Source organism: Nyctibius grandis, chromosome 13 (genome assembly GCF_013368605.1).
Source record: "Nyctibius grandis isolate bNycGra1 chromosome 13, bNycGra1.pri, whole genome shotgun sequence".
In the NCBI taxonomy this organism is placed as follows: Eukaryota; Metazoa; Chordata; class Aves; order Nyctibiiformes; family Nyctibiidae; genus Nyctibius; species Nyctibius grandis.
This window is the reverse complement of record NC_090670.1, coordinates 18630180-18656862: the sequence shown is the minus strand read 5'-3', so window position 1 is coordinate 18656862 and position 26683 is coordinate 18630180. Positions and strand designations below refer to the sequence as shown.

Sequence of the window (26683 nt, the reverse complement as noted above, 5' to 3'; positions counted from 1 at the left end):
AAAGTATTAATTTCATATTGTCTTAAAAAAGCCAATGTTATTCCTCCGCAATCCCTACTCAGAGTTCAGCTGTACCTATTGACATTACTATTCTTGATGTCAGAAGTTTGAAATTCTGTTGTTTCTCTGCAGGACTTACTTGTGTAGCAGACTCTGTGCAATAATTCGTATTTATTGTCACACTCGGTAACATTACACAACAGCTATAATGATTGCTTGGTCATGGCTAAAGATCAACACCAGTCACAAAACAAAAAAACACAGCAACGAAAAACAGGGACAGGGAAGTGTTCTCTGGTGTCTGTCTGACTTCATTCTGTTTTTCATGTGTGTGTCATGTGGTTTTGCATAAGCTTCAGTGTTTTCTTCTGACCTAGCACGGTCTTTACTGCTGAATATTAAATGTTGGAATATGAAGTGGTGGTTCTTTCAGAGCGGCATTCTGCGGTAGATGTTTTTAAGATACAGTGCAGTAGAAAAATGTGTATTTTGGCTGGTGTTGGCAGTGCTCAGCAGGGAATTCCCAGCATATTTGAAAGCAGGACTGGTGAATGCCTCTTGGTACAGCAGAGGAGGAAAAGGGATAAAGCTGCATGGCTTCAGAAAGAACCTACCTTTGCCAGTAGGTTTGTCTTCTGATACGATTGGTGAATGGAGAAAATATTGCTATGATAAACTCCGAATTAGGTTAACCGCAATCTGAGGGCTTTTTCCTTTGTAAGCTCATTTTAGTGAGCTGTTCGTGTGTCCAAATGAGGTAATTTCTGTTCGTATCGGAGATCACATCATAGGCAGTCTTAAGGATGGACCCTGGTTTTGTTTCTTCAGCTAAAAGCAGTCACCACAAAGTTATAATAAATGCTGTGATTCACTGCAGTACCAGTTTTGTGGAAGTTAATTGTTCTCATACCCCTTGTAGGGGGAGGAGGAGTCAGCAGCCACCTCTCCCTGTGCCATCAGTCTGGTCATTAATTTTTATTGCCTCCTTTGTTTTAGTTACATTCATATCTTTTGTCGTGTTTTCTTTTACTCTATCTTGTACTGAAGAGAACTTCCTGATAAAGAGTTCTGCGGATTTTGCAAATTTAAATTTTGACATTGTTTTTGATGTTATATATTCCTATTCAACCTGTCTACCTGTGAGAAAAATACAGTTTTGGTCTGGATTTGACTTACTTCATGTGTACATCTAACTCTAATATTCTTTGCTAGAAATTGTTGAGAAGTTAATGTTTTAAGAATGCAAGTGTTTTATTTGGAGTTACTAAGAGTGTAAAGCTCTGCCTCTTCTTCAGTTGTGAGCTAAACATGTTTCTTATGACACCTTTATAATTGTAATGTTATCTAGCACTGAATACTAAAACAAGAGAAATCTAATGTTGGCACTTTTTTTGTGACATCTGTTAAGAAACAAGTAGATATCATCTAAGTGTATGGATGGTTCTATTATCAAGCCTTAAATATCCTTTTAACTGCTCATCTCCGGATAGATGGGAGTAGTTGCTGCTGTTGACAACTAAGAGATAACCAGGAAATAAAAGCTTGGAAGACCCAGCTAGCTCCGTTTGCTTAGTTTACAGATCTAGGCTGTGACCAGTCAATGAATGAAATACATTTATCTAGTCCATAGTTTTTGGTTCTCTCAAGACTCCTGCCATAATTAATGGAGCAAACTCAGTATGGCAAGCTGTCTATTTTTACATTAAGTACTTGTTTACAGTTAAATGCACGTTTTCCATAGCATCAAATTATTGTCTTCAGAAGTAGAAGTGCTAGTATGCTAACACAGAAGTTGTTTGAGCCATATGCTGGTGGTTTCTGTGGTAAGAGTCTCTATGGAAGGCAGGAAAGATGCAAATTATTTAAAAATAATAGTAGACTTGTCAAGAGTTTGGCCAATACAGAAACTGTTGCTAGGCTGGAGGCCAAAACAAGTCCAGTCAGGCCCTGACCCTCATTAGCAAAGCATTATGAAAATGCTTGACCTTTTTTCTGATGTTTATGCTCCTGCAGAGTGGGGTATTGTATTGGTACTTAGTTTAGCATTGCAAAGTTTACGTTTAAATAACGAGATGGGGCAGCTATACTGCAGTTAATTCACAAATTCTCAAAAACATGTCCCTAATAACAAAGAATGTTAGGGAGTGGAATAGCCATAAAATGGAATGTAGCTGATTAGTTGGTCCTAGTGCTGCATTCAGGTAGCACATAGTTAATGATTTTACTTGGATTGATACATTATCTAGATTTCCTTACTGTTTGTTAGTGCTGTGGTATATGCTGACTGACCAAAAGCTGTGGTGTCTTTCAGCCCAGCACTGTAATCAACAGTAGGTATCTTTCCTGGGTGACTTGTATGACCTTTTAAAAAGCCCTTAATTTTCATAACTGGAATCTTAGCAGAAGGGATCAGTGTAAAGGGCTTCATTTCTTAAGTGGGATACCCGCCTTGCTCCATTGGCCATAAACATTTATTCAGTGAGATATTTGTTGCATTTGTCACATTTCTCCACTCCTGCTATCCCCTTTCCGGACTGCACATACATTTCTGTGCCTTACAGGATATGCCTTAAATTTTTGTGATCTGACTGGGCTTTGATAGCTTCTTGGAAGGCAGTGCTTGTTGTGAGTATGTGGATATTGCTTTGCCACACTGCATACTTGCAGCCAAGGTTATTAAAGTGCTAATTTAATGAGAATGACATGTTATGGAATGCAGAACAGCTCCGCTGAGTTGTGGCAAGGTCACTGGGACAGCAGCCATATAGAGATGTGTATGTATTCCCAGAGACTCATGCCTTTCTGTGTTATAGGGAGTGAGTTCTCACAATCCTTGATGCCATAGAAAATCTCATTTATGCCCTTCTTCCCATTAGCTTGAACTCTGTGGCATTTTTGGCAAGGTGCTGCCTAGGGCTGTGGTGTTGGTAATATACGACCCATAGACGTACTGCTGTAATTTATCTTTTGCCCCTCTGCCAGCACAGATGTCTCCTCTCCAGGCTTCCCTGCACATGATGGGTTCCAGCATCTGCGACACTGCCTGCTTTACTGGGTGGTACTTGGGAGTCCGTGTTTGAAACAGGAGAGAAAGGAGGGAAGGATCCTTGTCATAATCCTCTTCTAATCAGCATCAGAATTACTTCTGCTTCATCCTTTCCAGAGCATTAAATCACTTTCCTTGTTTTCCACGTGGCATTTTGCACAGAGAGAAGAATTGTGTGGATGAAGCTCTGGAGTTCATGAGTTTTAGGTGTATTAGGAAAGGTGGAAAAAGTCTGTGATCCTCCACTGATGGGCAACAATTTGGGCCAACTAAGTAAATCTGGTCGCTTCCAGCCCATTTTCCAGGTGACTGTCAGAATATAAGGATTGGGTGCCACACCATTTTCCTTACCCAGTAACTGAGCACAAGGCTAAGTTCAGCTGCCAGTGAATGACAAGTTGCAAGGCAGTTCTTTTCTGTATAGATAAATGTGCTAAAAGATTAGCACATTTTTAGCACTTTTTGGGAAGATGATGTGCTAGGTAGAGGTCCCTTGTAAGCTTTATAAGGAGAAAAAAGTATTTTCTTAGTCCTCAGTACTTTAATTTGACTGCCACATTAAGCAGGCAATGAATGCCAGTCAGAACAGTGTTGCACTGGCTTTCTCTGAGTAGTCTTTCTGCAGAGAGAGTATTGGAGGCTGAGGAGGTTGTTGAAAAACCCACAGAAAAGGTGTAGTCATAGCGTGGCAAGAAGCCCTCTTCAAAGACTGCTGCAGCGCCTGAAGGGGTTGAGTAACTGCAAGTGATGTATCCCTTAAGCATGAGGAGAACAAAACTTCAGCAAGCCACTGGTCCAGGTGAAAAACTGCCAGCCAAGAGACAGAAGGCAAGTTCTTTCAGTAGTGTTGTACAAGCAGTTACCCAAACTCTGAAGAACCAAATGGAAATGTAATATTAAAACTAATCCCTATTAACGTGCTGATAGAATGTGAAATTCTAGTGATTAGACTCACTCTTCCTTAAGAAACAGAAGCATAATTCTGGATCTGGTTCAGTTCAACTGGAATGGAAAAGTAAACAGATAGAGGAGAGGCAGGTGGCAAAAACTTTGTGTGGGACACTTGCCACCATCATATCTGAATTCCTGTAAAATACTGGGAATAAAAGTGGAAAGAAGATAAAGACTGGTGCTGTTCATTTGGAAGGAACGCTGGATATAACCAAGCATTAAAAATAAAGGGCTATAAAGAAGGATAAATAGAATACAAATTACCTTTCTCTTATTTCACAGAAAAATATTGAAGTGAGACAAATTTTCCCTTGTGCACTGAAAATTGTGGTCTCTTTCCACCTCAAGGATGAATTATTGCAGTTTGCTGTGCTTGAACTATATTTTAACATAGAAAAATCTAAGCAGCTGCAAAAAGTAGCTCCCAGTAGTGCCTCTTTTTGGGAGAATAGGAAATCTGTGCTTTAGGTTATTTGCTGCCAGCTGCTTTTTTTGGTCTTTTTTCGTTCTGGAGGATTTCAAGGTGTTAAGTTTTTTTACATATGTAATGTGAGTGGCGTGGAATAACCTACTCAAAGACTGCGTACTACCCTACACCATCGTGCTAACTTAAGTGTATTTTTTTCCTCTTTGTGTCAGAGACGCTCAGCAGCAGATGAGTCTTATTTGTCATAAGTGGAAAGCAGTTACAGCAGACAGGACAGATGAAGATAGAAGGGGATGAGCGCTCTGCTGCTACAATGTGGTTTATGCTAAGCGGTTGGAAATAAGAAACGTTTGTCCCTGCTAGATAAGTGGGCTGTTCCTGAATGGTTCCTAGTACAGTTTCTGTAAATTTTTGCAGCCTGTTTGAGACTGTCAAAATTCCTAAATTGAATTCTGGAGGCTATTGGTCTGATTGTTTCTGAAGTTTTCACTGAAATTTTGTCTTGGTTTAAGAAAATGTTCGTGTCGTTTTTTTTCCCAAGGAAAGGTGTTAAGCCATTGAGACATGCTTAGATATGGTTTCATCTTAAAAGTCCGTATGCTACAAATTGGCGATGTGACATACTCTTCCTCTGAGCAGTAGTCACCTAAATGTATGGATCACACACACAAATCCAAAAGTTAGGCAACATAAGCATGTTCTTGGTTGTCATTTTATGTGGAATGTTTAATAGAAATTGCTCTGGAGGAGAAAACCAGAGCAGTCAAGAGTGATCTCTGACATTTTGATACTGAAGTTTAGGTTTTTGGAGATGCCATAGATTTCTTGGAAGAGGCCATTGCAGAGAGATCAGTAATCTTCAGATGGTTCGACAGATAAGACCTCTATTTGTTTTTAAGTGATTGGATTAGTCTATAAAAAAAGAGAGAATCTTACATAGAAACACTGATTAGCCATTGGACCTCTGAGTGTCTCTAGGGTTTTGCAGGTTCTGTCCAGCTTCCCTGTTAGTAGAGGAGGCAAGTGTGACTTGAAGGATCAATCACTGCAGTGAGGTTTGGAAGGCTTGTGTTTTATTCCTGACCATGTTACTATGGTGGACAAACCTGGATGAGACTCTATCTCTACCTTGTCTTCTTACTGCAAAAAAATGTGGTACCTCAATCTACTTTTCTTTGTTAAGTTAGTAGTGAGAGGGACTATAGAAATGGACTATTGTTGTGATTGTTCTTTCCCTTGATTTGGAGGCATACACTTTTTTTAAATGTTATCTATCATATCTGAAATGAGTCATGGTTGTATTCCTGTTAGTTTGAATCCTTCAAAGGCTATTGTTGCTTCTCAATTAAGTCACAGAATTTTCAATGAATTTTTTTTTTTCCCAGGATAGTTTTCTCCATTTGGGTGCTCTTAGTCACAGTATCCTCTGTCTTTTTAGGCTACTGTTCAATGAATCCTTTCTCTGAGGATAGCTTAGACAGTTTTAAGTCTGCTAGCACAAGTCAAAGAAGAGACCTTCCAAAAATCATGTTGCATAATTGTTTCTGCTCTAGACATCCCGTCTGTCCTAGTCTCATGAACGCCGTTCTTTTATGGACATTTCGGAACTGAGAGGAGGGTATGCTTACCCTTTTGCTGCCCTGTTAGAGCCAGTGAACTATGGTTCTCTAGTGAAACAAGATTCCTTGATTTACTGAATGTTGAAAAATGGAGATGAGCAGAAAGAGAAGGTAGGGTGGCAAGTAAGGTACAAGCAGTGACCGTGTAATGATACTTCCCCAAATATTTTTCTAGTCTTCAGCAACTCGCAGTTTGGGATGTATTGAGCCAGAAGTGATGTCTTTTCTCAGCAATCCTCCCCGACACCCCACCCACCCCATCCCCCCAGCAATGGGTAGATTAGAATGAAATTTTAATGAGGCAAAGTTGGGAGGAAGATCAGAATGCTACACAGGAATGACTGAAATACTTTAGGGGCTATGCTGTTAGGAATGGGATGAAAATCAATATTTTATAGAGCAGCTTCATGTACTTCAGGAGTAATTAAAAACTGATTCTGTAAGTTAGGAGTTTGTTTCTCTCCTTAGTGGTGTTTGGTTCTTACCAGCTGACTGCTAGTTGTCTCTTAGCCTTCATTATGCTATAGGTATGTAAAGGGCAAGAGGCTATTTCTAAGAGAAATTATCAGTAAAAATAGAGAGTATTAAATACAATTGTACAAGAGAGTGGCTGAGATCTTATTTGTAAAACTATGGTTCTGCTACTCTCAGGAGAAAGACATTTTCTGTTTTCAGAGCAGGGCAGCCCGAGCGCCTGGAAGAAGTGTGAGATCAGCTTGCAAAGGAAGATGAGAAGAGCTAGGCTGCTTTAGAGGATCAGAACAATAGCTGAGAGGTACAAAATTTGATTGGGGGGCGGTGTGTATGTGTGCATACATGCTGGTGTATGTATATATATGTTTGTGTGTGCATATGTATGTGTCTATAGGAAGAGAAAGACATAGGGACACAAATTAACTGTTTAAACTAGATGCCAGTACTGCCAGAACAACAAAAGGGTATAAAATGACTGAATAAATTTTAGATTTAGAGTGTAAGGTTTCTACTTACTGGAGCAGTATGGCTTTATAGTAACCTTTAATAGGATTAGTGGGGGCAAGCAATCCAAATAGTTTAGATAGATCTTAATCACTTTATGATAAGAAATACATGATGCGTTGCCTTTGGTAGTGAGCTTAATAGATTTGATAGTTTAAAAGGCCCCTCATTCTCTCTGTGTTCATTGGCGTGGATTTGGGCTTTAGGCATCAGTGTGGGGTTTTTTTCCTTCTCATGGTCCACCCTGTGGAAGGGAGCTGCTTTGGTAACATGTTCTAGATTGAGAAATCTTCTGGCGATGAAGTTTTCAAGAATGAAAACATTAGTTTTGCCATTGAAAGTCTTTAGTTATCAGGCTATTGTGCAAAGCGTATCTTTTCCATATCATATTATTGGCAGTTTATTTCTAGCTTAAAAATTCCTCCTCTTTTTTTTTTTTTTTTTTTTTTTCGATTGACACTTGCAGACATTGGTAAATTGTTCATGTCCTCCTGTACAGCCACAGTAGTTAGTAATGATCCACAGATACCATAGCAGTTAGTAATGATCCACAGATACTTCTGATATAGAAGTTCAGTGCTGTCACTCGTAGCTTCTGTGTCTGAATATGGGATAGGTCTTTTAAACTGTGATGCTGATGCTTTTTTTTCTTTTAAAGGCAAGATTATTATTGGAGAATAGTGATGATAGATGCAAGTTTAATATCTTATCTCTAAGGACTGTTAGATTAACTCTCTGTAGGCAGCTTCTGATGCAAAGTGGAATAACTTATTTTTGAGTAGATTATTTGTTTCACTGTGAGTTCAGAGATGCCCGAATTGGGTCTCTGTGACCTGTTGAGGTCTAACAGGATTACTAACTTAGTAAGTGGGGTTGGTTTTCTAATAAACTGTTTTGCTTTGGCAGAGAAGCTTTTACTGTTCTTTCCACCCTGCTTTTGGCTTAAATAAGATTTATGTCTTTGTAGAGGTAGAGATGAATGGAGGCAAACGTTGGTCAATAACAGAGCTCTGTGGAGGTGATGAATTTGGAGAATGTTATGTATATAAATAATTTTTCACTGAATTGGAACTGAACCGTAACTCAGTAATGGTTCATATTGAACAGGGAACAGGGATATTGCTTTTCTGAACACAGTAAATAACACAGTTAATAAGAAGCGTTGCCAAAATAAAACCCAAGGAAATGACAATTCAAATGGCAAACGAAGTATTTGTTAAGCAGTAATTTTTTTGAACTAGTGATACTGGAGACTTTACTATTTGACTTCAGCCAGCTAACAAAATGGACTTTGATTTGCACAGCAATTCATGACAGCAAAGAAATGGAGCTGTTTAGGAGCACAGGTTCTATGAAAGGGAGTAACGGGGAGCTGAAATGACAGGCTCACCCTGAGGTATCTGGGGAAGTCGGCGCTTCCACGTTTGCTTTGAGATGTCAGAAGACTTCAAACTGATAGGTTTTGAAATTGTGGTCTGTGAACAACTTTTTAAGCAAAGCTGGGTTTTGGTGGGGTTTTTTGTTTGTTTTTAAAAAAGAAAATTCAAACCAGCAAAGTGAGGCAGTAGGTGATTATTGCTTCCACAGCTGATATGTTCCTTGTTTATCAGTGTTTTTAAACGGTCGTTCCTCTGTTTCCCCTCATCCCAGTTGAGGTTTCCCCCATCAGCTGAAGGATGGCCACTGCTACCTGTGTTCTGGGCTTGGATGCAGTTGTGGGAGTGGCAACCTCTAAGGAGATAAAACTGGAAACAATGGTCAAAGGAAGAGTTTGGCCTCACACCATGAGGTAAACTGCTGAGGTGGAATGTGCCACCTCCTGTTGACGTGTATGGTCTGGCACAGAGCTGAGTGCTGTTGATGGGGTGGATGCTGTACCAGTGCCTGTACCTGAGCACAGTCAAGCATGTAAATCCGCGCTTTAGTTTTCAGTAGAACTTGCCGATCACCGAGTAGAGCCAACTGTCACAGGTTTCTGAAAGAAAAACAGGTGCCAACCTCCAGCTGTCACGTCTGGTGAATAAGAATTGCAGCCTGGAGTCTGGCCAATGAGTGAGACGATAGTTGGATTCTTCTGCCTTGGAAAAGGTGAAAATAGGAGGCCTGGCACCTTGAAGCATTGCACTGAGAAATCCAAAAGGAACAACTTAGACCTCTCTGTTTTCAAGGAATTTATAGCCTTTTTCATAGTCCTTTAAAAGCCATCTACTATTATAAGTGTGTTGATTTTAAAAATAAATAGGCAGTGGGATGGTTGAATCTTTAGTCTCTAGGAGTAAAGATACATCTTCAGTGGTTTGGCCTTTAGAAACTTCATTGACTAACCAATGCACAGATTTAATAACAACAAGATAATATTGCCCCTTAGGTCAGTGATTTGGTCCACAGCTGTTTTGTTTCAGTTAATTCACAGAATAGTGATTGAGTTATGGTTGTGTGGGATCTGCTCATGGATAGTGAGTTGTTGGGGGCTTTTTGGTAGTATACCAAATAACTATCTTTAACAAAACTAGCAATTTTGTACTATATATTTTTGTGACAGAGTTGTAGCATACAGTATTTTCATAGCACTCCAGTACTGCTTTTGAAAGGCTTTATTTATTTTGCTGGTGCACAATGTAGTTGTAATTTCGTGTTAGCTTCAGAAATGTTGTGTAATTTTCAAAGTTAATTTGAAAATGTAATTAGCTTTTTGCTTTCATAAGAGTGAAGAAAAACAAAACAAAACATGAATACACAGGTTTTAATGCGTCAGAATTAAAATGCACCGTGGTTATTTTCCAGTGTTTCCAGGCTGATGAGATGGTTTTTGAAATTCAGTTTTGACGTTTGAAGGGATCTTACTGAAGGTGTTCTGTACATAGTTATGAGAGACTGACTGTATTTCATGTGGTGTTGGAGGGAATATTTAATTTTAGAAAGAAATGTTTAAGCTTTGTTGTGGAAATGTCGTCTCTTTGAGGTTAATTCTAGGTCTTCCAGAATTTTGTTTTCCTTTAGTATTGTTAGTGTTGAATAGCTGACTATCTTACGCACTGTATTTGTATCCTGTGAGCCACTTGCATGACATTATAGAACTGGGCTGTAGTTCCATAATCTGACTTCACTCACATACCAAATCTATTGCAGGCATCATGAATGGTGTGGCTCTAGTCTGCTGGTTTGGGGGACTAACGTGAGTTAAATGCAACTTTTGGATGAGACTGCGTGTCCATGGCAAAGAAAACATCCTCATATATGTGCCCCACACCCTCCCTTGTACTCCTTACATTGATCAGTGTGTGCTTGCTGTGCTGTTTCTGCTTGATCAGTCAGCAGCAAATACTCTGCTGCTTTTTGTTAGGCTATTTTTTTGCTGAGTTATAAGACTTTTATTGCCGAGTCTTTAGTGTGCTAAATGCCAGAGCTTGCTTAAGGGATTGGGTCTTCCCATGCAGTCTGGGAAGAGATGGGACCCTTGCAACCAGACGTTGTTAATTTTAGACTGCCAAGAACTGCAGCTTAAGTTGCTTTAACCTGGATTTGTTTTCTGCTCTGAGAATTTATCTGCTCCCCAGGTTGAGACCAGTAGCCTGCGATTTTTCTCCAGCAGTGCTAAAGATAGGAGTGGAGAGAAATAATTGAGTTTCAACCTGTTGTGGTTTGTTGTTTTTTTTTTTGTGGACTCACCTCAGTGACTTTTTCAGGTTTTTGGCACCATCAGCAAGTAGATTGGTGCCTGCAAGTACATCCAGAAGCTAGGGGGAAAAAAGCAATCACAGATGACGAACTTCCTTTCATGTATCTGCTGTTGGCAGTATTGCCAGTTGTTTGCCCTACATCCAATTCCCCAGTCATCAGAACAAAGCTTACAGGCTGGAATAGAAGGCTAAGCAAGGTTATGGGATTTTTTTTCTCCGCTGCTGAGTTCATCTGGGTGCGTCATGGTGCTTTTAAGCACGTAGTTGCAAACATTGCAATGTACAGCAAACCTTTGCATCGTGGTTTTAAGATGGTGAAGCTTGCCAAGAGCCTGCAATATGTAGCAGAGGAATGTGCAGGCTATCACAGAAAGTCTTGAGCCCCTTCTGGGTGGCTGAAAACTACACTAGAAGTTTTTTTTCCAAAATAATCCTGATTGATCCCTTCCATAAGACTGTCCGGCGTTCAACCCAGATATTCAGTGGATCCAACAGCTCAGTCCCCAAATTCAGAGGGATATGTAAGCTGGCACCAGCTGGGAGGAAGAGTTGTGGTCTTGGTAGGATTTTCTTTTACAGAAGCTGCGCGTACTCTTTCCAACAGACTCTGGTTGTCTGTGCACAGTGATCTGATCTGCTACTAATCTGCGGGGATGGAAATCACACTTGCTTTTCTGTAGCACCAGACCCTTGAGGATCTTTTGTGTGCACTGGTGTTACGCTGGCAACCTGTTGCCCAGCAGTTCTTCAGTTTCAGGCTTGTAACTGTCCTGTAAATGCCTCGTCTAGGTGAACTATGTCTTAACTTGTCAGTTCAGCCTAATGCCTCCTCTGTACTTAATTCACATTGACCTAGTCCGTCTGACCTGTATACTATGAAGGTAGTTGTGAAAGTCTCTCCAGTTGCTTCACCAGTAAAGACTGGACACAGTGTGTTCAGTGAGCTTCTCTGCATTAGTGCAGTCATCCTTGTACCCCTTTTTCACCTTGGTCTGCAGGAGATCCCACTGGTTTTTCTAGTTGGTTTCCTGCCTTTGATGTAGTTAAGCAACTTTGCAAGGTGCTACCCAGACATTTTTAGTTCTTTATTTACTTGTTTACTTTTGACCTATCGTGTTTTTTAATCTCTTCTGTTCTCATTAGGCCAGCTTTCTGTTTTTAAAAGCTGACCTCTCTCTGATGCCCTCCTTAACTTCCCTATTCAGTCATGCGGGGTGTAGGATTTTATTACTGGGGCTGAGGCATTCTTTTGACTGCTTTTGTTTTCTCTTCTAACTGTGGTGAATGTTTTACCTGGTCTTTTAATACAGAATTTTGTCAGCTTTCTTTTTTTTTTTTGCGGGGGGTGGTGGTTTTGTTTTTAACAGCCTCCAAGCTGTTGCAGTCTTTTTGCTGTTTGGATTGCTCCTTTTAGGGTTGTGTGTGTTTGGGGTGGTTTGTTTGTTTGGGGTTTTTTTGAGGGGGAATAGGTTGGGAGGATTACTAATTACTTTGTTTTTTTTTTACACTGTTCCCTTTCTTGAAATTCATTATCCATGTGCCAAATATTTTTATTGCCTGCTGTATTCCGCTACAGTGTTGAAATGTAATTGCATTGCAGGCACAGTTGCAGAGCAGCTTTCCTATCAATATCCTTTAACTAGGTCTTGTGTACTACTCAAAACCAAACCAAAACTGGCATCTTTTCCTGTCACTCCTAGCACTACTTTCCAAGGAAGCAGTTATTATTTGGAAAAAAAATTCTCTACATGTCATTCTGATGAGGCACAAGGTCCTCTTTATAGCACGAGATTTCAGTTGCCCACTGTAATAACCTTTCCTAAACTTGCAACTTTATAATCTCCCTGAACTGGTACTAGAGTTGATGATACATCTTTGTTACTTGATTATGTGACTTCTACCATAAGTAGTTCATTGGGTTTCTTTTCTCCTGTAATACTTTATGCCATTAAATGTTTAGATGTCCTTCACATACAGTGCCATTCCCCACCTGCCTGTTGTTTGTCATTCCTGTTGGGATTGCGGAGTAAGCTGGTAGCCTCTCAGCATTATACTGTATTGATTTGTCCTCCTTCCATCAAGTCTTGGAGATGCTCGTTACTTTGAGGGTGTCAAGTGAGGCCAAGCGTTTGGGCTTCCCACGTGTTACTTCTGAAATTTCTAGCAGTAGTGTAGAAGTGTTTGTAAGTTCCAAAACTCTTATTAGCCTGCCAGTCTGGCTGACGCTGGCATGACTAATGTGCATACCTAACAAGTTCTTCCTGTTCCCATCATGCCTAAATCCTTTCCCTCTGTATCACTGACTCCCTATCTGAGCCTCCCTCTCAGGCCTTGCATGTGGAACTGGCAGCATTTCAGAAAACAACACCATGAAAATCCTGAATGCAAGTCTTCTGCCCAATGACCTGAGCTTGCTCTCCAGAGCATCCATCCTGTGTTTCCATACGCTACTGTTACTAGCGTGGATCCTGTGGACTTTGCTGAATCACCAAGTAGTCAATATAGATGCCCTGTGAGGTTGCTACCTTTGCATCTGATCGGCAGTGTGCCAACTGATTGTCAGATGCCACAAATAGAGCTACTTATGTGTCTAGTAAAGTCGTCCGATACCCCCGCCTACTTCTTCCTAGTCTTTAAGCCTGTCTGCTACAAGGAGGATCCCTGGTTCAACAGGATGCAGTAATACCAACTGGAGGGTGGATTGTTTCTAAGAGATTAGCTCTGACCCAACTCATGAACACATGAATGCTTGAGATGGCAGAAGACATGATGAAACATGGAACAGAAAACGACTAGGCAAAATGAGAGCGCCTTTTTCAGTGGCGTTACTAGTTACCGATTATAGAACTGCAGTGACGTTCATACGAGGCAGTGTCTTGTGGTTTGTTCGGTTTGGGGGTTTTTAACTTTTTAAGGTTTGTTCACTCGTAATGAAAGCATAACCTTAAACTTGTCAGTCTTCAAATATATAAAAGGGCATTTTTTGGAAGTAAAATTACTGTATTATTGACAGCATCTCTGTATCTGTGTGAATCTAATAAAAGTAATTATCTTTCTTCAAAAATCTTACCGCTGTTCCCTTTTGTTTATGCTGTACTGCATGCATTTCTTCTTGTGGGGTGCAGATGTGAGCTGTCATCATCCTTGCCCTTTTTCACTGCTCCTTTTGCCTCTTTTTTTCAGCTGACATCCCTGCACGTGCTCCTGCACTGTGAAAGAGAGCAGAGAAACAAACTCGGTCTAAGTTAAACTGGCAAAAAGTAGAGAGAAGTATTTTTTTAACCAGATCAGTTCCCCGATCACACATGTTTGTTCCAGAACAAGAAAGGAAGCTATCTATCTGGGGATGGGAAGGTTGGGTGAGACTGTTTTTATTTAAGCAACAGCTCTGAACTTCACTGTTACTCAACCATCTGTGCAGTCATTTGAGATTTAAGGGGTAGAAAGGCATTGTAAGATTATCTCGTTCATCTCAAGTATACCTATGCTGACTGACAGATGTCTGTCTTACTTAAAAACACCCAGTCTCTGTAGCTGACATTACTTTCAAACCAGTGAGAGCTCCCTGATTTTGAATCATCTTTGTCAGTCTTAAAAGCACTGTCTTTAGTATATCTTTTCTGTACCAAAAATATATATTCCATTTGGCTCTAGTTCCAGCACTGTATTCAGTCTGCCTTTGAACCGTTGTTTCATTAGTTAAATTATATGGCTAAGTTCTGTACAAATAGTGCGATCTAGAGTGCATTGATTTAATAGTAATTCTTGTGATCCAAAAGATTAATTTATTCCAGCTGTAGAGTTAGTGAAATCTGAATTAGAGGGCAAATTCAAATTCTGCTGAGGCTTGTTTTTAGCTCGTCTTGCAACATTATCATGAGCTTCTTAAAACCAGTTCCAAAATAATCTAATGTTTATTAAATTTTCAAAGTTATGCATTTAAAAAATATTCAAGTACACTCTAATGTATCTTGTTATTGTGTAGTTCGTAGCGTTTCAAGTCTCTTGCAAGCTACTGTTCCCCAGTGAACCTTCAGAATATGTAGTTAAACATGAAGAAGGATCAGTGGTATTTAAAGGAACGGTTTTGAATGTTTGGCTGAATTGCAGTCTCTCCTGTCAGCTGACACCTTGGCATATAGGTTTTGTAACATTTTACTGCTATAAAAAAAATCCTGTGTAGTTCCAGTTTTTTCTTAGGTTTCTTTAAATATTTCTTGTTCCTTTGAACTAAGTTCCACTTAAACAGAAAACTCCTGTGTGTTAATTTCTCACAGGCTTGGCAAATTATCAGTTATTGGCACAAATTTTTTGTTCAGCTGTTTGTTGTGCCCGTAGGTGCTTATGTCTCAGCGTGCGTTGTGCATTTGGCAGCTAATGAAAAGCATGTTATAGGGCCAAATGGATGCCTTTATGACTGTGTGTCTAATGTCTCGTATGTATAAAGTGTGTGAATTTAATTAACAAAGTTATTTTACAGAACAAACTGCATACATTTCTGCCTGCTTCTACTCATTCATCTACTATTTTGAAAGAACGTGTCTCACAGCTGAAATACATTAAAACATAAGTTATGATTCATCTGTAGCAGGAGAATCCCAGTTATAACTCTAATAAAATTTTGTGTGACCTTTTAATAACTACAACTCCTGTTTTTTACTGATGTCTTGACTAACTGCTTCAGGTGATATTTCAGCAGAACAAAAAAAAAACAATTAATGAAAGCCCAGCACCCCCTTGCTAATGGTCACTGGCAGTGTGGTTAAAACTGTCACGTAATCAAAAGGAAAAATTCTGTATCTTCCTTGGCAATGAGAACAGACTGTCTTTTAAGGTGGTATGCGTAGGCTCCAAAGGCAGGAGTTGTGTCTTAAGCTGCTGTCTGAAATCTATGCAAAACAATATTCTGTGGCTCTTGGTTTGTAGTTAATATGCAGCAACCACTTGTGAGCATGGAATTGCTCGCTGGTTTATAAAAGAATGGAAATGATGCTGTGGTGCTCAACTTCCAGGCTTCCAGTGCCGAGGGAATGGTTTTTCTCTATCAACTTCCAAAACTGATTTTATGTCTGAATCATCCTGCTAGTGACAGAAGGGGAAACATTATACTAGCACCTCACAACTAATGTTTGCTGCATTCTTGCTAGTGACTTCTACAGAAAGAAAGAATCTAGGAGCTGGAGCTATTCTTACCTGATCTGTTCAGCATTGTCTTCACTGTTCTTTTATGGGGTAGAAGTTTGGGGGACCTTACACAGCTTCCTAAAACATTTTGGATGTGGTGTTCTTAAAGCATTTGGGTTTGGATATATTTTGCTTCATGGAATTTTAGGAAAGGGTTCTGCTGAATCCTTTCAAAACAGTAATTGCAAAAAAATGACAATTTGAAGGAAAATGCTTTCACTAGAAATATTTTGTCTCAATTCCAGTTTGAAAGTAGAATGATCATAAACTATACACGAGATCTTTGGTGGTACTGAACTTGTTTCAGCTTTGGCTTGCAAAGCTTCCAGTTATATGTTTTTAGGGTGACTGTGTTGCATCCTTTAAAATGTTTTTCTTTGACATTAGTATCTCTAATTCAGGACTACTTGCTCCTCCTGGAGAGGAGACTGCATAGTGTTACTGGGAGAGGATAAGTAGTGCCAGTCCTTTTAAGTGCTTGTTAATTTGAACACTTTTTAGTTTGTTAACATGTTTGTTAAGTTGATTGCACTTGAACATTGGGTACGTGGGTTTTGAGCTCATTTTTAGATAGGGGAGCAGCATGTGGTTTTAACTTGCTCACTTTCTTTGAAAATTGGGTGGGGAGGTGACTTTGGCTGGGACCTATCCAGCTCAGAACACTTAAAATGTAGCCAAAGTTACTTGATGCAAACTATTTATTGGATGAAATGCAGTATTTTTGTGTTTTGTCTATCCACTGCTACAAAAGGGAACATGGAATCATTTAATGTCTTCTGGGATATGAGAAAGGTAGGAGTAGCCAGGGAGAAAATACCAGCTTTGCTGGAATAGTTTTTGTGAATATTTTTTTGTTAACAAACCAATAGTTTCAATGTATAATCTGAAGTTAGTTTGAGTTGATTAAAGGAAGTATAATGTATGACTAATACTAAAGGTATCGGGAAACAAAATTATATTTCTTAGAAATATTTAAATATGCCCCATAGAAAGTCATAATCAGGTGAGTGCAGACTCTGGAGTAATAACATTAATAATTTGTAATGACACTGAATTGATTTATTAACTTCATAAAGTCTGATTTTTCTGCTCTGGTTCATAATTGTGCAATTGGGGAAAAACAATTTGCTTAACTAGGTCAGAGCATAAATGTGAACAGTTTTATAATGTAAATACACATATTGTTATATAATTTTATTAAATGTTACGAATTATGGTGTCTTAGTAACCTAGAATACGTTGACACTTGTTCTTGGTTGCTTTTGAAATTAGAGCAAAAGTTTATCTGGAGGTACAGTCCTTACTCTGGATGTGTTCAGTAAGCATGTGTACCGTCTTGAAAGATTAAGCATTATTTTGATAAGAGGAGTTAAGCCTTGATGTTTGCATTCCAAAATTCAAAATCCACTTTCTCATAAGTTTTTACTGAGTTTTCTGGAATATGCTGAATGCTCCAGAGGTCTTAATCAAATGAGGGTTCCAGAATTTATGAAAGCAAATAGCGACCCGTTTAAGGAGAAAGGCCTCAACCCTCACTGACGTGTAATGGCCATGTGGAATGCCATAACTTGAGTGTTACTTTATTTCCTCTCCCTCCTTTTCAAAAGCTGATCAGAAAGGGAGATAGATTAAGTATGAAAAAGATAGAGAGTGGACAGAAATGGAAAAGGAGGTGGAAGGGGAGGGAAACAAAGGATAACAATACCTGAAATACAGAAATGAGCACAGTGGGCAGAAGAATGAATTTTGAAGCGTGATGAGTTCAGAGTCTGATCGAGGCAGGAGTACACACTTAAGCTGTCGGCTCCGAAATAAACAATTGTGTTTTAAATTTGTATATATCAGTGGGATTTGGCATCGAGGATACATGAGTGCCCTACTCCTTCCCGTAAGGAGCAGCGTAGAGGTGGGCTTCTGTGGCTTCTCCATCCCTGCCATTGTGGTGCTGGGCTGCTGAGAGGCTGGAGTCCCATGGTTTGGAGGGCTCCCTGCCTTGGCCAGAGATGGGGCTGGCAAGTCCAACCCCACACCTGCTTTTCATCACCTTCACCTTGAGCAGTATCAACAGCGCCTGTTACTGCTGTGTTTCTGTAGCATTCATTGAATAAGTTGTGATTTTTGGTCTTGTATTCCCATTCTGTAATACCTTGTCACATCTCAAATTGTATGAGGCTGATAATGCTGATCAGAGGGGTGTTAAGTGGTTATGGCTGTGTTATAAAACAGCGTACAGTTCAGCAATTTCTGATCTAGTGCTTAATAAGAGCCAGAATCAACTAGGCTAAGTGCAGAGCCATCCTATCTGTGGTCACACGTATGGCACTGTCCTGCTCAGATAAGCACACTTGTCTGGAAGTAGCTGGGGGATGTCTGTCTTTGGGCCACATTGCTCCCTCTGGACCTGTGCTGAGAGACTTGTAGGCACCTTGTATGGAAAGAATATGTATAAAACAATAAGCCTTTTAAAAAAAGCAAAGCTGCTTATTTATTGTCTTTAGTAATTTTTGGTGTTAAAATAGAGGTTGTTTGTCTGGTTGGTTTTGAGGAGCACGTTCATATGTTTACCTTGCTGGCCAGGGCTTGGATAGGATTAGTAGAAGTTTACAAGGTAGAAGGCTAAACCGACTAGTCAGAGGGAAATATGGAAGAGCAGGGGATCGTGGTGTGCATGATCACAGAAGGTACGGTGATGATACCCTGGTGAGGAGCCTTGGCATCGCTGTGTTTTAAAGAGGATGTAACTCCTTGTCCCATTCTGGTAGTTCCTTTTTACTTTGTTAGCTTGTATTATTTAAGACTAGCAGACCTGCTCTACTCGGCATTCAGAGGAAGATGAAAAAGCTCTTCTCTTTCCCCACTGTTCCGTCGCTTCCATAGTCTTCCGGAGGAACTATGAATTTTCTATTTTACTTCTCCTTGCTTTTTTCGTCCTGTCTACTCTCAAATCACGTCTTCCCCTCCCTCTTTTGTGTGGGTGACGGCTTCGTGCCACTGTTCTTCATAATTGCAGAGTATTTTAAATTGGAAATGACTAATGATTTCCCTGTTGCATGCATGATGCTGACAAGAAATAGTAAACATGAAGGCTGTGGTAACACTGCTGTTGCTAAGACCAGCGGCCAAGGTGCTGGAATAACCTTGTGATATTGCATTGGCTAATACTTGGGTCATAATTGGAAAGCTGTCTCCACAGCTGTATGGGCTAGAAATATTTTTAAGGTTTGATTTTTGGGGGTTTTTGTTGGTTGGTGTTTCTTTTTTTTTTTATTTTAAATTTAAAAAACAATTCTTAATCAAAAACTGTAGCCATGCCTATGCCCTTTCTGGCCTAACTGCATAGGATCTGTGTTGGATCCCCACTTAAACTTGATCTTAATGTCTTGGAAATACAGATGCCTTTAGTGGCTAAAGTACAACCCTAGGGACTGATGTTCTGAAGATACTCACTTCTAGATGACTTAATTTAACTTAATGATTTAGCAGCTATCCGGGTGTATAAACCTGATATCTGCTGATTGAGATATAAAACTCCGAGATGATCTTGGGTTTGTGGTGGACAAGAATTGCAGTTGGAACATTGTTGAAGAATGGTAATTTGAAGCAGTACGACCTGATTAACCGGTATGTCCTCTTGGTTAGTGTATGCATCCTCAGCTGTGTGTCTGTGCAGACACCGTGACAAATCAATCCCTCATAGAAACTCAATTTATACCCAGTTGAGGTTGTCAGTATGGGAGTTTGGGGAAGAAACATTCAATTTTAGAGGAAAATTCAAGTGTCTCACCCTAAAACAAGATATATAGACTTAAAGATACATCAGTAACCCTGAGCAGTGAAGCGAGTAATCAGATGACTGGTATGGAAGGTGCAATCCTGAGGAATTTCCAGGTGCCCTATGACCTGTGCTGCTGCTAAGTGCTCTGATGTTGCCACCCGCACCACTCCAAGGAGTATCTCTATGGAGGATGTTAAGACTTTGAAGGTTGTTTCTTGAAAGTGCAGTTATGTTGTGCTGCAAGTCCTTATGTTCAAACACAACTTGTGGGCTGGCAACATTAAAAACTGCCTTGAGTGTAGAGGTGGATAAAACCGGTTTTGTCCTGAGCTGTGATTCTCTGCTTGTGCAGAACGTAACTTTTTCTGTTGATTTTGTTTCTCTGAGGAACTGTAAATATTCAGATCTTTTTTTAGCAATGCTAAATAATCCTACATAACCAACTTGTGTGATTTCTGAGTAGTTCTGGATTTTGTTACATGTAAATATTTATTTTAGCGAAGTGAACAGTGAACTTAGGAACATATGTCATAGAAACTCAATTTGTTTCATGAAGTTGATGGATTGTCTTGTGAGAGTTGGAGGGAGAAGGTGCAAAAGAACGACTTTGTAAATACCGAGTAATGTCTGACTGAGCGTCCCATCTGGGCATGCCTAAAAGTGGTCGTCCCCTTATAAATTGTTACTTTTACCTTCTCTTTTCTGGAATGCTGCCCATACTGCCTCAGCTCGTCTAATACAGTATACAAGATCTGCAGCAGTGGTCCGTGAACAGCCACATCATCTGGCTCTATTTGTGAATTTATGTCCATTTAAAAAATTAATTTTAATATATTGAATGCAATCTTAATTAAGGTGTTGTAGGTTCACTTTAGAAAATGACCTACCAGTAAGCAGTCCTCTTATTTTTAACCCTGATTATGCTGTTGTTTAAACTAGATTTTCTTAAAATAGTAGCTGCTTTCTGACCTTCCTTAAGATTAGCTGCTTAGATAAGCAGAACTTGCTAAACAAATTCACACCTAGCAGCTCAGGTTTTGATTGTGAGGCTGATCTCTCTAGGGCATGTAATGATTTTAGGAAAACCACCAAATATACTAAGTCTGTTTTATGGGTAAAGAAAGAAATCTCTAAATGTTTGTTTCTGAAATACAGTAGCTGGAAGAGTTGCTCATCTGATCATTTAGTCCTGAGAATGACTGAAAGAATATGCTGTGCCCTCAGAAGTATTTAATAACTTTTTCAGTAATTATATAGTATTTTAAATTAAAAAATTGCAGATCTCGCTTCCAGATTCTGAAGCCAGTAGATTGTGGTAATTGTCTTTGGATCATCATGTACTGGCTGTAATGAACCCTCTTCATTGACTGAATGTGTTGAAGGAGGAATGCAATATAGACTGGCTTTAAGACTCTCAGCATATTTCCCACAAGGAAGAAGAATGTTATCGCAGAATAAATTTCCTCCTGTTCAGGGAAATCTGTGGGGTTTTTTTAGACATGCTCCAGTTTTTATGAATTTTGCTAGATGAAGTCATTATCCTAGTAAGCTGGGGGGGGTTGTGTATATGTGTGTAATTGGGCACAGGCAAGCTAATGGATTTCAGACACTTTACGCAGTAGCTAATTCTTTTTCCGATTGTGTAAAAGTAGCCAAGCAAGTATTGCTTTTTTAACTCATGTCAAAATACGTGTTAAATGTCACTGTAGTGGAAAAACTAGCTTTTTGTTTGCATCTAGGCTAACTAGGCTGAAGGAGAAACTAAAGTCTTTAAGGTGAACTAATTCAAGAAAAGAAGTGATGCTTACCCTTCCCCCAAAAGGCTCTTTATATGGGCTTTCAGAACAGGAAAAATACCATCAATGGGCTTCTCTAAATTTTCACTTCAGAGCCCACTTTGAACTTGTAGATAAGTTGCTGAAGAAACTACCTTCTGGTCTTGATTCAGAAAGTGCTTACGCACTCAAGTAAATGGTGAGTAGCACCCTGAACCTTGCTGAAGCTACAGTCTTACATTCCTGAAAGCAATAAATAAATCAGTGTTTTCTGATCTTTAGAATATGGTTAATGTTCCATACCTTTTTTCTCTACTCACTTCTGTAATACTGCTATATAGAAGGAAACATACAGAAGTGCAAGATGAATGTGTTTTTTCTCAGATGTGGGTTTTTTTTTGATCCTGGAGGTTTGTAATGACAATTGTCTCCCACAATTTATCAGATAGATTTGTGTGTGAGTTGTCCCTTTGTTCTCTTACATTGCATCACACAAAATCAGAAAATGAGTCTGCAGTAAACATCAGGAGACCATTTGGTCTTGTCTCCTGTTAAAAGGTGAAATCAAATACATTTGCAGTATTCCTGACACTGGCCTGGTTTTGGAGGCCTTTGAGGATGCACTGGTGATGGCAGCTGTACGTCTTCCCAGGCAGTCAGTCCCAGCATTCCTCTGTCTTACCTTTAGGATTTTTTAAATTGAACATTTTACAGTCTAGGTTGCTTAGCATCTTCTGTTGCCAGATGTTCCCCTAAGTCTCTGAGTTAAGTAGCTGGCCAACAATTTCCTTATCTTTCTCTTCTCATAATGATAGTTGTCTTTCCTTTATACTCATTAATATTCATATGTCATGTTGCAAATTGATTGTCTTCGTTGTGCCTCTTTGTGCTTTGCTGGTTTTCTGTCTTTCTTGTCAATAACCTGATTTGTTTCCAATTTCTCCAAGTGGATCTCTTACTGTCATCATTGGTGTTTTTTTTGCACTTGTGACAATTTCCTTTGAGGAAATTTCCTTTCCTGTGAGGAGCTTTCCTTTCCTGTGAGGAGCTACTGACTTTCTTCCTTTTCTTGCTTCTCTTGTCTTCCAGAAAATCTTATGTATTAATTGTCTACCTTTATCAAATTCTGTCTTTATAAATTTGGGCAGGGGAGGTGGTGGTGTTGCCATTCTCCCTTATTCCCCTTTGGAGGTTCATGAACTCTTGTCTTGACTTTCTTGTATCTTACCAGCTTTTTTCCAGAATATATCTGGTAAGCTAAACTGTCCTTGCACCACGTTGTGTGCTTGTATGACTGTTGCAGAAAGGCACTCGCCAGATTTTTTTTTGTTATTGTTGACCAGTTCCATAATATCATCCATCAAGTCTCCCCTTTCATCACCAACTAGATACTTTCAACATATCTGCCCCTCCTGTGCCTCGGAGCGTGCGGACGCCCTTGATAAAGCTATCAGTGTACATGTTCCCGCCTCCTTCATTACTAAGCTGTATTCTCTTCTATTGAGTAACGTGAATTAGCTCACTGAATTGTGACATCTGGAAATGCCGCAGCCTGGAGTGTAACAAAGGTTAGAGTGCATCAGTTGGCAGGGAGGCTGCTCGCTGTGATTCTGAGTAAGGCTGGCCTTGCTTGGGCGAGGGGTACTGTTCTAATGATGAACTTCCATTTCTCTTTCTCCAGATGCTTCTAGTTTGAAACAGTATTATGTGAGGGTTTAGCATTGTTTGAAGGTCCAGCATGATCACAAATAAGACAGAGTAAGCTTTATGTTAAAAAATATAAATGTTAAAATTTCTAGAATTTAGGAACAATAGCTTGTTCACTTGTGTAGAACAAAAAGGAAAACACTGCCATTGCAGCTTTGCTTGTTTAGAGTACTTTCTGGGTGTGTTGTAGCTGGAAATCCTCAGAGCTGAAGTGGAAGCACTCTGGTCTTACAAAGGGAGGAGCGTGCCGACTTCTCAAAGTGTCTGATCCTACAGCCCTGGGTGTCAAGTAACGTTAGAGCTCTAAAGGTTTCTTCCCTTGTCTGTTTTTAAAAGGTGGTAGGTTAAATAACTATAGTTAAAATGTCTGTCCTACAAGTTTTTTTCTTACTTGGAAGTGTTCAGGTGAAACAAAAAAAGTTCTCACTCATCTTTTATACAAGTAGAGAAAAATTCTTGTCTGTTACCCTTTCTTTCCCCTATTCTTCCCACCTTCCTCCCCTTTCTTTTCTTCCTTATCCATAACAAGGAAGAGAAACTTTTCATGCTGCTTCTGATGGTACCAGAAAAAAGACCAATGTATTCACACTTCTTGCCTTCCTCCCCGCACTCCAACTTAAAGAATCCCTTCACTTTTTTATTTAATGTACTGGTAAATAAAAGGCAGCTTGTATCCAGTGCTGCTTTATATTAAAAGAGGATATTTTTAACACTGCTTTCTACATGATGTCAGTGTAAGTTATTGGTGTGCTGACTGTTACTGTGATAGCTGACCGATTACTAAAATAACTTGTGCACTTCTGCTTTCAGTCTAAATATTTTCGTAACATATAGGAAGCAGGTCAATAACTGGTTTAGGTGATTTTGTTTGTGAAACATTGATAAGAAATACACTTAGGACACTGGTAAGCATGGTGTATTAGAGACTATGTTGATATTTTCTTTCAATATTTATACAGGTTTATACCTTGTGACCTTCATGTGAAGTGCTCCAGTTCTCCAGAAGTTGGAACAGATTAATGCTCAAGTGAAGTACAGGGCTGTCCTAGTTTCTTCATTAATGAAAATAGTGTAATAGTAGCTGAAGTGACATGTGGGGCAGAACTCTGATCGGGTGACCCATGCTCCTGTGCTTCAGCCACACATTTTCTGGCTAGGCTTTAAAGTCTGTGTTTAGGGCGTTGGATACATGCGTATATTTGAGTCGTCTGTCAAGGAGACAGACTATGTATGTATGCCCCTTTTGATGACAGCAATTGTATATAAGGAAGCAATATCAGTTTACACTTACTGTGTTGCAACTGCCTCTTTAATTCAGTTTTGCAACTGAAAGTAGGGAAAAACAATATATATGATCAGCTGGTTTTCACGGAGTAGTGCCTGACAACCTCTGTAGCAAATAAATGGAACGGTTGCCTGCTATTTAGATTAGAGCTGGGCAAGACTTTTCAATAAACAGTAAATTAGGCAATGACTGGATGGAAAGTTTATAGTCTTTGGGTTGCTTGTGAATTTGCTGTGGCACCTGTAAATAGTTTTAGATGGAAATATTTTTTCAGTGTCTGGCTCACAAACAAACAAAAAAAAATCAGAAAATACAGACTCTTATGAAAGAAGAATGATTAAGATATTTACAGGTTCTTCTAAGGGTCTGGATTTGGTCCCTTCTACTTCTGTGCAGTTTGAAACGTCTTCCACCAGCTTTCAGCTACTGAGTATTCGGGGTGCTCTGCATCGCTCCTGTCGGTAACGCTGTCAGCAGGATATGGCAGAGGTTTCTAGCACTACCATGAGAAGCTGGATAACCCATCAGATAAGTAAATTTCTAAGTCTCTTAGTTCAAGAGGGCTCACTCCAAAGCTCGGAGCTGTTTTGCTTTTTAATAAGATGCTTCACCCTAAATCGAGTAAGAGAACTACTTGAAGCTGATTGTTCGAGCCCTCCCAGGGAAGTGCAGCATCTGGTTTGGTGAATGTTGTTTTTAAAAAACCCAACCAAACAACAACAAAACAACCCAGCTTTAGACTAGATCGAGAGGGAGCCAGAGGCAGAAAGGTGAGCGTGATCCACCCCACTATGCCCTCCCACTCTTGTGGGATATGTGGGTTCGAACGTCTTTAGGCAAAAAGAGGACTCAGATCTTCAGCATGCCATGCAGATCCTTGCTGTGCGTCATTGGATACAAGGGACTCCTGGCATCACATCTGCTGCCTCTTCTGCTTTTTACTGAAGATTTTATCTTCTATTGTTCTCTTCTGCTTTCTTTCAAGTGCTTGGAGGTGCAAATTTTCATTTTAGGTCTAACAATGTGTTGCTCAGAAAACCCCCCCCTTTTTATTCTAAGAAAAACAGGTGACAGATGAATATAAGGATTTTTTCAAGATGAAAATGTACATATTTACTTAGCTGTTCTTGACATCGATATCTGTGGAGTTTGGCATTTAACTGCAAATCTGAGACCTGAGGCCATGTTAGATGCCAAGTTTATTTGTGGGTTATTATTGGCTTTAAAACACAAGAAAAGCATTGCAGGCTTGGAGAAAATACGCAAACAGCTGAAACCAAGGATGCCAATAAAAAGCAAAAGAACGTCGCTAGAAAGAAACAAATTCTTTTCTCTGCATAGCTTGTCTAGGTTCTGTGAGCAGGTTTTCTATTGTCTTTGTTTAGTGTAAGACTACAATGCTCTGTAAAGTTTTGAATGGCAGACTTGGACTTTGTATTAGGCTGTGAGAATCCTAAAATGTAGCAGTCGGTGTTTCTAGTTCAGAGATGGAAGCATTACTGCAGGTGCAAGACTTTCCTCTCTAGTTCTGCGTACAGTTCTGGACACCGATGTTCAAGAATGCAACTTTGAACTGGAAAAAGGCATAGAGAAGAGTTGTGATGGTCAGAATGGAAAGATCCCCTTTGAGAGGAAACTGAATGAACACAATCTGTTTAGCCCAGCAAAGTGAAGTCTGAAGAGGCATACGAATTCTTTCTATAAATACTTTGGGGAATAATAACCAGGAAGGGAAGAGAACTATTTAAACTAAAGGACAATGTTGGCACAAGAATAGCTAGGTACAAGCTGACTGGGAAAACGTTTCAGCAGGAAATCAGAATGTTTCCAGAGGTTCTGAACTTCAGTGAAGTTTTGAGGCAACCTTCTAATTTTTCATTTGGGGGATTTTGTCCCCATTTCTTCTGGGAAGTTTTCAGATGGAGAATGTGGATCATTTATGAACAGAATTATATAATTATTCCTTATGATAGCAGAAGCCCTGAAGGTCCCTTTCAGCCTTATTTCTCAAATCTTAAGAGTTAGAATCCTCTTTGGTCACTGGCTGCCCTGAACCTTTGGTCCATATTACACTTTGAAGACATGTGTGATGGTAATTAAGAAAAGTAATTCTGTTTGGTAGTCTTATATCTTCTGTGTAGACATGGTGATACCTTTAGTGGCTCCTGGGGAACAGGGAGGCAAGTGTAGGGGAATACAGAAGTTGAAAGGTTGGAAAAACATCTTTAGTGATATTGTGTGATGTATAGCTACTAG

General features: G+C 39.6%; 1 protein-coding gene across 2 annotated transcripts in view; it reads left to right on the top strand.

Annotated features, from left to right (window-relative positions):
• AMMECR1 (AMMECR nuclear protein 1) overlaps nucleotides 1-26683 on the top strand; it is an 82291-nt gene that overhangs the window by 6595 nt on the left and 49013 nt on the right. The gene's annotated exons all lie outside the window — the stretch shown is intronic.